We start from the raw sequence: 13103 nt of genomic DNA on the forward strand, positions 1-13103 counted from the left end.
GACTCAGGGATAGAACCTGGGTCTCCCACATTGTAGGCAGATTCTTTACCATCCTAGCCACCAGGGAAGCCCTGAGACTACTCAATTGGGTTGCCATGCCCTCCTCCAGGGGATCTTCTCGACCCAGGATCAAATCTGAGTCATCTCTTATGTGTCCTTTATTGGCAGGTGGATTCTTTACCACTAGCTCTTGTCTGGGACGGAGAAGGCAATGGCACCCCACTCCAGTACTCTTGCCTGGAAAATCCCATGGGCAGAGGAGCCTGGTAGGCTGCAGTTCATGGGGTCGCGAAGAGTCGGGCACGACTGAGCGAATTCATTTTCACTTTTCACATTCATGCATTGGAGAAGGAAATGGCAACCCACTCCAGTGTTCTTGCCTGGAGAATCCCAGGGTCGAGGGAGCCTGGTGGGCTGCCGTCTATGGGGTCGCACAGAGTCGAACAGGACTGAAGTGACGCCCAAGGGCCATTTAAATTCATTCCTGCCAAGCTCAGCTCAGGTAGTAAAGAATCTGCCTACAATGCAGGAGACCTGGGCTCAATTCTTCTGTCGGGAAGATCCCCTGGAGAAGGACATGGAAACCCAATCCAGTATTCTTGCCTGGAGAATTCCATGGACAGGGGAGCCTAGTGGGCCCCAGTCCATGGGGTCACAAAGAGTTGGACACGACTAAGCAACTAACACACACACACACACACACACACACACACACATGGGCCATTTAAATTCAGGCTTTGGGCAAAATCTGGATTCCATTCCTCTGCTCAAGGAAGTCCACTGTGGCAACACCCTGTCTCGGGCACCCCAGGTATTCTGTTGGAGCTTCTGAAAATTAACCAACCACTCATTGCCTACAACTCCAGCAACCCTGAAGGGAACCAGTCAGCAAGCATGAAAAGCAGTGATCCTTTATGTCACACATCAACAAAACATTTCAAAGTGCTTTCCTATGCATCACCTCACTTACAGCTCTCAACAGTTTGGTCAAGGGAGTCAGGGCAGGAATTATTATCTCCATGATGCAAACGAGAAACTGAATCTCATTTCAGGTAAAATGATCTGCCCAGATTGGAATAATAGTAAACGGCAAAGCTTATTTGGACAGCAGAGGAAAGTCTCAGATTGTAAGCAGGCACAGAGAAGTCATATAACATTATCCAGTTACTACCAAGTATGTACCATATGCATATGGTCCTGAACCAAGTACCTTCCATGCAGAGTGTGTGTTTATCTGCATAAGTCCATGATTTAGACTTTGGTTCTATCATTATCTCCATTTTACATACGAGGAAACAAAGGCTCAGAGATATTAAGTAACTTTCTCAGGTAACACAGCTATTAAGGGGCAGAGCTCTTAACTGCCAAGTTCCACAGTCTGTCAAGTGCTGTAACTTCCATGTTCACCCCTTAAAGATATCAGAGGTGGTGCTCAGGCCTCCAAAACAGCTCCTAGTTTACACCTCAACCCTTTGGCCTCAGACCCATTGGTATAAACTCAGCCACTCCTCAAGACACCCCTCAGCTCTGTCTGCCTTCATAATAACACTCCATGTGCCAGGCATCCATCTAGGTTCTGGGATTCAGCAGTGAATAAAACAAACCCCTAGATTCCTGGAGCTGACATTCTTGTTAAGGGAGACAAATGATAAACACCTGGACAAAGACACACATGCGGAACTTCCCTGGCGGTCCAGTGGCTGGGACTCTGCGCTTCCAGTGCAGGGGGTCCAGGTTCGATCCCTAGTCGGGAAACTAGATCCTGAATGCCACAACAAAGATTTCGTGTGCCACAACTAAGACCCAGGACAGCAAATAAATAACTAAAAATATCTTTAAAAAAAAGAAGACATACATGAAATACTTGATAGGAAAGAAGGATAAGGTGGCTAAGGGGGCAGAGAGCGACTGGGGAGAGGTGCTGTTTTATACAGGCTGGACAGGCAAGTCCAGAGTAGCCGTTTGAACAGACACTTAGAGGGAGGGAGGAAGCCACGAGGCCATCAGTGAGTAGGGCATTCCAGGCCAGGAACATCAAGGGCTAGTCCCAGAGGCCAGCGTAGCTGAAGTGTAGACAGTGAGGGGAGGAGGGTAGCTGAGGATGGTGGGAGGCAGGTCATGGAAGAGTGTTAGATTTTACTCTGAATGAGGCAGGAAGGCCTGGCAGGGTTAAGTGCAGAGAAGACTCATGATCTGATGAGCATATCAGGAGTCATGCAGTTAGGAACAGACTTAGACGGGGCCAGGGTAGGAGCAGGGAGGCCATCTGAACCTCCCCAATTCCATGACCTCCTTCACACTACCTAACTGCCTGCTAGCCAAGAACTCACCATTCCCCCAAAATGGCTCCTTTGGGAAATCCTGACTTCATACAAGCCCTTCTCCAGCCACTGCATCTCACCTCAAGCTCCCTCTGCTCAACCTTCCCATGGTGAAAACTTTCAAACTTAAGAAGGTCTTCAGGAATTCCCTGGCAGTCCATGGGTTACGACATGGGCTTTCACTGCCAAGGACCCAGGTTTGACCCTGCTGGGGGAACTCGGATCCTGCAAGTCACTCAGTGTGGCCAAAATAAATAAATAAGTAAAACTTTTTAAACAGTCTTCAAATCACTGACCCCACCACCCCCTCTCCAGTCTCTGGTCACGACTGAGCGACTTCACTTTCACTTTCATGCATTGGAGAAGGAAATGGCAACCCACTCCAGTACTCTTACCTGGAGAATCCCAGGGATGGGGGAGCCTGGTGAGCTGCCGTCTATGGGGTCGCACAGAGTTGGACACGACTGAAGCGACTTAGCAGTAGCAGCAGTATACACACATCACATCTTCTCTATCTATTCATCTGTGTTTTATGTGAAAATCAGTGAAGATTCTATAGGCCCAGCAAGTAGAAGGCACTCACTATTATTACTGGTATTTTTTTCCCTATGTTGGCTGATATTCCAGAAAATGGGAGAATATTGATCAATATTAAGGAAAATATTATGTTCAAATATTATGAATAGTGTGTATTGACTGATTGCCATTCTCATTTAAACAATGAAGCAAATATAGGAAGTAACCTGGTCTGGTTAAAAAGATGCCTGGACTAGGAATCAATTAATTTAAATTCTAGTTTCATTTTTGCTACCCACGGTTAAATCTGTTAAGTTTTGTGGACCTCAATTTCCTTGAGCTTAAACTGGATGATTACTGCAGGGCTTTCCAGCTGTAAAGTGATGCTCACAACTTATTGAAAAAAAAAAGGGGGGGTCTGTCTTAACCAACTGGAGAGAGAGGCTCTCCTTGCAGGTTTGATGAAGTAAGTGGCCACTTTGGAGCTGTAAGTGGTCTCTAGGGCCTTGGGGGTGGCCTTCAGCCAACTGCCAGCAAACAGCTAGGGCTCCATCAGCCACCACACGATGAATTCTGCCAACAACCTGAATGAGGTTGAAAGTGCATTTTCCCCCAGGAGAGGCTCCAGATGAGCCTGGCCAACATCATGATTTCAGCTTCCTAAGACACTGAACAGAGGACCCAGCTAAGTCATGCCAGGACTTCCCACTTACAGAACCTTGAGATAAGTGTGTATTGTTTAATGCACTAAGTTTGTGGTCACAGTTACACAACAATAGATAATTAACACACCAGGCAAGACCTGAATCTTGGTTACAACCAACGTCCTGCCTGTCTTACACTTGCTAAAAAAGAGTCATTTGACCAACTAGAAAAGCCATTGGTTTGATTTGTTTCATAATCAGAAACCTGTTTGTTTCATTATCAGCTCTTCCACCAGGCTTTTCAAGATAACTACAGTATTACTTGGTCTCTCTCCTCACAACCTCATTGCCCTACCTGAACCATCATCAGAAGATGATCCCCTCAAAACAAAAGAAAAAGAACCAAAAAGAGATATGATGGTCCTGCTTCATCCCTCACATTGAATATGGAGCTTTTAGGTGACCTTGAGAATCATATTATTTTCTAAAGTCAACAGTATGGAAGTATAATTTACATCTGATAAAATTCAAAATGTACAGTTCAGTAAGTCTTGACGATGTATACCTGCAGGTAATCACCACAATTGCAGCATAGAACATTTCTGTCACCCAGAAAGTTCCCTTCTACTTACTGCTGTGAAGTCAATCACCTGCTCCTACTCTAGCTCCCGGCCATCACTGATCTGCTTTCCATCACTACATTTGTGCCTTTTAAAGAATTTTCATATAAATGGAATCGTACAGTGTATAACCTTTTGAGTCTGGCTTCCTTCTCTTCGAATCATGCTTTAGAGATTCATCAAGTTCTGTCCATCAGCTGTTCCTTCCTCTTTAGAGCTGTAGTATTCCACTGCAAGTATGGACCACACTTTGTTGATTCGTTCACCTGTTGATGATCATTTGGGTTGTTCTCTAAGAATACAAAAAGGTTATTTAGAAGTTTATTTTGGGAGTACACAATATGTTTCTATTCATTAACGTTACTAATTCAAAACACTGCTGCTGCTGCTGCTGCTGCTAAGTCATTTCAGTCGTGTCCGACTCTGTGCTACCCCATAGACGGCAGCCCACCAGGCTCCCCTGTCCCCGGGATTCTCCAGGCAAGAACACTGGAGTGGGTTGCCATTTCCTTCTCCAATGCATGAAAGTGAAAAGTGAAAGGGAAGTCGCTCAGTCGTGTCCGACTCTTCGTGACCCCATGGACTGCAGCCTACCAGGCTCCGCTGTCCATGGGATTTTCCAGGCAAGAGTACTGGAGTGGGGTGCCATCGCCTTCTCCACTAGTTCTTTCTTAACCTTTAAAACTCAGCCTACAAATCATGTTTGAGAATCTAGCAGATTTTAGCAAGTGTTATTAAGGGACTTCTTACAAACTTGCCTCTTCAAACATTTACAGTACATTTATAAATGAATACCTTTGATTTCCTTTTCCAGTATCTCATTTGCCTGATATAAACAAAACCTTCCTAAAGTTTCATTCTTATAAATCTAATAAATCCAACTTATAAATATGATGAGCCTTAAGTTCTCTTAAAAATCTATTTACATATGAAGCTAAATGTATGGAGATTTCTTTTTTAAACAGAAATGTTATTAATAATACTCAAGTTTTAATTCTTGTTTAGCATGCTGTACTTACTTAATCCTAAGGGGCTTTCCAGGTAGCACTAGTGGTAAAGAACCCGCCTGTCGATGCAAGAGACTTAGGAGACGCAGCTTCAATCTTTGGGTCAGGAAGATCCCCTGGAGAAGGGCATGACAACCCACTCCAGTATTCTTGCTTGGAGAATCCAATGGACAGAGAAGCCTGATGGGCTACAGTCCATAGGGTTGCAAAGAGTTGGACATGACTGAACGACTTAGCACACACACATGCACTTAATCCTAAATCATCCTTAGCTAAGTTGTATACCCACATCAAGTACTCTCTAAAAGAGAAAGTTCCACCCAGGTAGCAGAACTTAACTCTTAACCTTCCTAGGGTTGAAAGATGTGTTTCTGCTTAAGAGGAAAAAAAAAAAAAAAACAAAACCACGGCCGTCTCATCCATTGAGGTCACTGGTCCACTAAGAAAGACAGCTGTGAGGCTGTGGTCTCCAGCCACATCCTCACCAGGACCTCAAATTCCGTTTGTGAAGGTGAATCTCTGATTCAGTTCAAAGAGCTACGGAGAGGCCCTCAATACATAGCTGGTGGGGTGAGTGAAACTGTGACAGGTATTGGCTTTGGGGGCTCTTTCTGTTCGATTCAAGAAGGACTGAAAGCTTCTCACTCAATCTGAGAAGCTGGCAAGCTGACCACACTACACAGTGGTCCAACAGGTCCTTTCAAGCAAAAACCTGTGAGTATTTGCAGGTAGATCAGGAATAACAAATATCTGGTACATGAACAACCACTCTCTGATCCTGTCTGCGTGGCAGACATTGCTAATCAATCACCACATGCCTTCCCCTTGTTAAGACAGTGCTACCCTGGGCCAAACCCAGTTAACTGAGGTTGGCATATAAGGTGCCTTCCCTGGACTAACCAACTTTGGTGAGAAAATGAGGCCTGTCCACTTGGCTGTTACTCGGGGCTGGGTTAATGGGTAACTGGGCTTGGGGCTTGTCCTGTCTTCTGTGAACAACTGTGACCTGCAGTGCAATGACCCCATGCAGTGAACAGTGGGGAGGAGGCCTGGGTGTTACCCACTCTTAGGGAGTGGGTGCTTCTGCTGAAGACCCCTTGTTGGGAGGTAGGGGGGCTGCAGCAGGCTCCCTAGGACACAACCCAGGCTTGAGGTTCTGAGTGGAGAACACAGGCCCCAGTCCCAGGCAGAGCTCCACTGGCCTCCCTGGGTGGTTGTGGGCGGAGTCAGCTCAAAGCTGCCAGAGTCACATCCCCAGCCCAGGCCCTTAAAGTCCAGATTCAGATGCCCAACAGCCAAGTGTCTAAGAAGCGTCCAAACTAACAGGCACAAAACCAAAGTCCCGATTCCCACCCTGCCCCCCGTCCCTGACACTGTCCTCCCTGAATCCTCAAGGTCCCAGGATTTGATAGTTCTGTCCTGCTAGTTTTTCAGGCTAAAGTCCCTGGAGTTGTCCTTGACACCTCTTTCTCTCACAGCCCACATTGGATCTGTCAGCAAATCCTATCAGCTCTGTCATCAAAACAGATCCAGAATCTGGCCACGTCTCACCACCAGCACCTCCAGCACTTTTATCCTCCAGTCCAAGCCCTCGGTGCCTCTCCATTTCTCCCCCGGATCTCTGCGGTGGTCTGCTCCCTGGGCTCCCTGCCTCCATTTTCCCTGCAGTCCATTCCCCTAACAGCAACTGCAGGGGGCTTGGAACACAGAAATCAGATGAGGCCCCCCGGTTTGCTCAGAACCTGCCAATGTCTTACCAGCCCACATAAAGTCCAAAGCGCTTGCCAGGCTTCAAGGCCCGACAAGATTGTCTCCCTATTTCCCCGCCTCACCTCTGGTCCCATGTCATGGTAGTCATCCCATTGCCCTCCATCTTTTGCTACCCTGGCCTCTTTGCCACTCCTTGAAGACATTCTCTCTGCCCAAATGCTTGACTTCCAGAATCCACATGGCTCCTAGACATCCAGAAGTTGGCCCACTCTCTTCTGGTTTTTGCTGTAATATCACTTCGATGCAGCCTTCTCTGACAATCCCAGTTTATTTATCAAAGAATTTTTTTGATGCGGACCATTTTTTGGTTGTCCTGAGTCTTCTTTGCTGTGAGAAGGCTTTCTCTGGTTGTGGCGAGCAGAGGCTACTCTTCACTGTGGGGCACGGGCTTCTCACTACGGTGGCTTCTCTCGTTGCAGAGCACAGCCTCTAGGTGCTTGGGCTTCAGTGGTTGCAGCACGCAGGCTCAGTAGTGTGGTGCATGGGCTTAGATGCTGTGCAACGTGTGGGATCTTCCTGGACCAGGGATCAAACCCATGTCCCCTGCATTGACAGGTGGATTCTTATCCACTATACCACCAGGGAAATCCCTGACAGCCCCGTTTTCAACTGCAAGTCCGCCTCAAGCCCCGTGCTCTGTCCCCTTCCATGCTCTATTTTTGGCCATCTTCATTACTTATGCTAAGACAAATACAAACTGTTTCTTATTTTGTTTATTATTCATCTCCCTCCCTTGAATGTAAGCTTCAGGAGGCAGGGAGGTCTGCGTGTGCATGTGTGTGGTTGCTCCATCCTTGGTACCTACAATGGTGGTAGTATTAGAACGCAGGAGCCACTTAATAAATATTTGCTGAGTTAATAACAGTAGCTAAAGTATTTACTGAGTGCCAGACGCTGTTTCAAAAATACTTTTCACATATCATCTCAATTCATTTTTGCCATAGTTTCATGAGCAAATCCTAATATCCCCATAGACAGATATGGAAACTGAAGCACAGAGCTATTATGGTGCTTGCTAATATGTGTTGAGGCCAGAATTTTAATCCAGATAGCTGACTCCAGATATTGACTTCTTAGCCACTCTGCTATATTGCTCTCAAATGAATGAATTAATAAATGAAAAAAAAAATGAATGAGTTATTATTGCAACCACAGCAGAAACAATGAAGTTTAGAATCAGACAGAAGTAGGGTAAAATGCCAGATTTTCTGTGTACTAGAATACAAGATTTGGATAGGTTTCTTATCTTCTCTAAATCTCAGGGTCTTATGGGCCCAAATGGGAAAATCTACCAAATGTTTGCTGTTTCAGCCGTTTTGTTATACTGGACCTGTTTTTCACGTCGACTCAATGGTCATCAATTTGAGCAAACTCCAGGAGACAGTGGAAGACAGAGGAGCCTGGTGTGCTCCAGTCCACAGGGTCCAAGAGTCCTCACACCAGGCGGAACACCTGTGCTCAGTCAATCACTGCCCTCTAGTGGTCAGTCAAAATAACTCATACCTTCTATGTGAAACACAGTCCTAGTGTAGACCCAAAGCCAGTAGTTTCTGCAGGTAAAATAGTCCAGGGTTCTTGATTCCTTTGGTGTCCTAGATCCTATTAGTCTTCAGGGGCTAAGTGAGGATCAGGCTTCCCCAAAGGGAAGCAGAAAGGACTAGCCCAGATGGGTCCCTGAATGGCAGATTGACTCCAAGGACATGATCCTCATGAAAAATAAGTCACCCTAGGGACTTCCCTGGTGGTCCAGCACCTAAGACACGACCTCCCAAAACAGGGGGGCCAAGTTCAGTCCCAGATCAGGGAACTAGATCCTACTTGTCACAACTAAGAGTTAGCATCCTAAACGAAAACATCCCACATGCCACGACTCAAGATCCTGCATGCCACGACAAAGACGGAAGATCCTGCAGGCTGCAGCTAAGATCCAGTGCAGCCGAATTAATAAAAATACATATTTTGAAATAGATAAATAAAATAAGTTATCCAAGCTCTCCATCCAAACGTGTGTGTGCTCCGTAGCTCAGTCATAATCTACTCTTTGTGACCCCATGGACTGCAGCCTGCCAGGCTCCTCGGTCCATGGAATTTTCCAGGCAAGAATATTTGAATGGGTTGTCACTTCCTATTCCAGGGAATCTTCCCCACCCAGGGATCAAACCCACATCTCTTGTGTCTCCTGCTTTGGCAGGTGTATTCTTTACCACTGCACCCCCTGGGAAGCCCCATCCAAACAAACACACAAAAAATTGTGGCAGGTTTTACAGTTGAGTTTCTCAGACCTTCCAAGAACATATTCTACGTAAATGACAGTTAATTTTATGTTAACATGGCTGGGCCACAGGATATACAGACATTTGGTCAGATATTATTCTGGGTGTGTCTGTGAGAGTATTTTGGGATGAGATTATCATTGGAATTGGTAGATGGAGTCAGCAAATTGCTCTGCATAATGCAGGTGGGCCTCATCCAATCAGGTGAAGGCTTGACCTGAGCAAAAGTTCTGAGTAAGAGGGAACTTGGCCTGTCTGACGGGTGGGCTGGGCCATAGGCCTTTTTCAGCCTCCAGAGTCAAACTAAAATGTCAGATCTTTCTGGGTCTCAAGCCTGCTCCTTTTAGACCGGAACTTATACTATTGATTGTTCTGGTTCTCAGGCCTTCAGACTCAGAGTGAAGCCACCAGCAGCTTTCCTGGGTCTCCTGCTTCCCAACTGCAGGTCTTAGGACTTCTCAGTCTCCACAATCATGTGAGCCAATTACTAATAATAAATCTCTTCCTCTCCTTAAAGATAGATAGATGCAGATAAATAGGTACAGACACACACACTGTCATACATACTATCGGTTCTCTTTCTCTAGAGAACCCTGATTATTTTATGCAAACTGTTTTAGGAGATGGAATAAAAGGAAACTACCTAACTCATTTTCTAGCGTTAGTGTGACCTCGACAGCAGACCAAGGCAAGGTACGTAGGGGCAAGAACGCCAGAGAATAAGCCTAATTGTAATTACAAGATGCAAAAATCCTATATAATAAAACAGAAAGCAGAATCCATATTGTACAAACATATAGAAACATATAGTAGGGTTTAGCCAAAAAAGTGAGGGTAGTTTAACACCAGAAAAAAATTCCTATATTCTGAACCTTAATGTACTAAGAGATAAAAAGCATATTGAAAAAGCCCCTGATGCTGGGAAAGATTAAAGGTGGGAAGAGAAGGGGACAACAGAGGATGAGATGGTTGGATGGTATCACCAACTCAATGGACATGAATTTGAGCAAGCTCTAGGAGTTGGTGATGGACAGGGAAGCCTGGCATTCTGCAGTCTATGGGGTTGCAAAGAGTCAAATGTGACTGAGTGACTGAAAAAGCATATGATCACTTTAATAAATGTGTAAAAATAATTTGATGAAATCATTCATTTTTTAAAAAATCTTAGCAAATTAGGATTAATATGGTAATAAGTCAACCTGATAAGATATTCAATAAACATGTAGACATTTTACTTAAGGGTGAAACTCTAGCATTCTAGAATAAAGATAAAAAATGAGATAAGAATGCTCTTTACTCTCAACTTTACTGAAACTTTTAGCTAAATGTAGTAAAAGAAAAGAAGAGGTTTAGAAAATAGAAAGGAAGAATTAACTCCATCCTTATATGCATACGGTTTATTCTCTTTCCAGTAAATAAAGGAATCTGCGTGTAAAGTATTAGAACGAATAAGAGTTTTTAGCAGAATTGTTGAATACTAGATGGCAACCCACTCCAGTGCTCTTGCCTGGAAAATCCCATGGACGGAGGAGCCTGGAAGGCCACAGTCCATGGGGTCGCTGAGGGTCAGACACGACTGAGCAACTTCACTTTCACTTTTCACTTTCATGCATTGGAGAAGGAAATGGCAACCCACTCCAGTGTTCTTGCCTGGAGAATCCCAGGGACGGGGGAGCCTGGTGGGCTGCCGTCTATGGGGTCGCACAGAGTCGGACACGACTGAAGTGACTTAGCAGCAGCAGCAGAGCATCCTACATAAATCAATGACATTTTATTGAATGCTTACTGGATTACCAACAGGAAACAAGAAAATGTAATTAAAAGGATACCATTTCCTATAGCAACAAAAATTACAAGGCATCTAAGAATATATATACAAAAATTTCTAGATTTTTTTTTTCAGAAAATTGTAAAACTTTTCTTAATGTAAAGAAATATGAAACTAAATGTACTCTTATGTTTAGTTTAATAATAATTTAATAATTTAACAACTGTTCTCCTGGACATTTACTCAACTGAGCTGAAAAGACGTCCACACAAAGACCTGCACACAGGTGTTTATAGCAGCTTTATTCATAATTGCCAAAACTTGCAAATAACCAATTTGTCCTTTAGCAGGTGAATGGATAAAGTGTGGTACATCCAGCCAATAGAATATTATTCAGCTCTAAAAGGAAATGAGCTGTCAAGTTATGAAAAGACACGGAGAAAACTTAAACGTGTAGCGTTGCTAAGTGGAAGAAGTTAATTTGAAAAGGTACAAACCGTATGACTTTCTGGAAAAGGTAAAACTATGAAGACAGTAAAAATCAATGGTTGTAAGGTGTCGGGCAGAAGCAGCTGGGGAGAGGCAGAGACCAGAGGATTTTTAGCACAGTGTAACTTCGATCCATGGGGTCGCAAAGAGTCGGACACGACTGAGCGACTGAACTGACTGACTGACTGAACTGAACTGCTCTGTATGATCACGGTGGATATATATCATGCATTTGTCCAAGTCCATAAAATGTACAAGGCGAAGGGCGAACCGCTTAGGCTTCCCTGATTGCTCAGTGGTCAAAAATCCGCCTGCCAATGCAGGAGGTACGGGTTCAATCACTAATCCTGGAGGATCCCACAAGCCATGGAGCACCTGAGCCCATGCGCCACAACTGCTGAGCCTGTGCTCTAGAGCCTTGGAGCCACAACTACTGAAGCCCTCCAACCCTAGAGCCTGTGCTCCGCAACAAGAGAAGTGTCTGGATTAGTACGGTAATAAGTCGACCTGATAAGAAGCCTAAACACAGTGACTAGAGAGTAGCCCAACTAGAGAAAAGCCCTCACAGCAATGAGGACCAGCACGATCAAAAATAAATGAATAAACAAACATTTTTTTAAAAGCAGTGAACCCTCATGTAAACTATGGATTTCGGATGATAGTAATGTGTCAATGTAGGTCCACTGATTGTTACAAATGGACCCCTCTGGTGGGGAATGTGCAGATGGGCAGGATGTTGATACTGGAGGAAGCTGTGCATGCAGGGAGGCAAAGAATGTTTGCGAACTCTCTGTACTTTCCATTCAATTTTGCAGTGAACCTAAGTTACTTTTTAAAAAATAAAGTCTATTTTAAAACATAAAGGGAGGAACTTCCCTGGTAGTCCAGTGGCTAAGACTCCCAATGCAGGAGGCCCAGGGTTCCATCTCTGGGGAGGGAAATAGGTCCCATGTTCTGCAACTGAAAAAAAAAGAAGGTCCTGCATGCCACAGTGAAGATCGAAGATCCCACATGCCACACTAAGCCCTGGTGCAGCCCAATAAATAATATTTTTTAAAGTAAAGGAAGATCTATATAAATGGAAATATATTATTTGTTCATGCATGGGATTTGCTCATAGAATAAAGATGCCAGGTAACTTGCAAGTAAATCTATGATCTCACATCTGTTCCAGTCAAAAATCTAACAAGGTTTTTCATGGATCTAGACAAAGTGATTCCAAATCCATATGGAGGATAAAGATTCAAGAATAGTCAAGAAAATACCAAAAAGGAAAGGAAAGAAGGAATAAAGAGAGAAGGGGGGAAACAAAAGAAAAAATAGCTAGAAATAAAGGAAATACTAACTGGCACCCCACTCCAGTACTCTTGCCTGGAAAATCCCATGGACAGAGGAGCCTGGTGGGCGGCCGTCTATGGGGTCGCATAGAGTCGGACACGACGGAAGAGACTTAGCAGCAGCAGCAGCAACAGCAACGCAAATTAAAATGGCACAACCATCAGATAGGTAAAAGTCAAAGGTGGAAAATAACCAGGGCTTGGAATACTCACAAGCTGCCAGTGGGAATGTAACTGATACCACTGACTATATTGTGAAAAGTTATATTTCCTACAACCCAGCAAAGGTATGCCTTAGAGAAATTCTCCCCAAATGGGCCCCAGGAAACTGTCAAGGCTGTTCCTGGGAGCACTGCTT

Source organism: Bos javanicus, chromosome 3 (assembly GCF_032452875.1).
Source record: "Bos javanicus breed banteng chromosome 3, ARS-OSU_banteng_1.0, whole genome shotgun sequence".
NCBI lineage: Eukaryota > Metazoa > Chordata > Mammalia > Artiodactyla > Bovidae > Bos > Bos javanicus.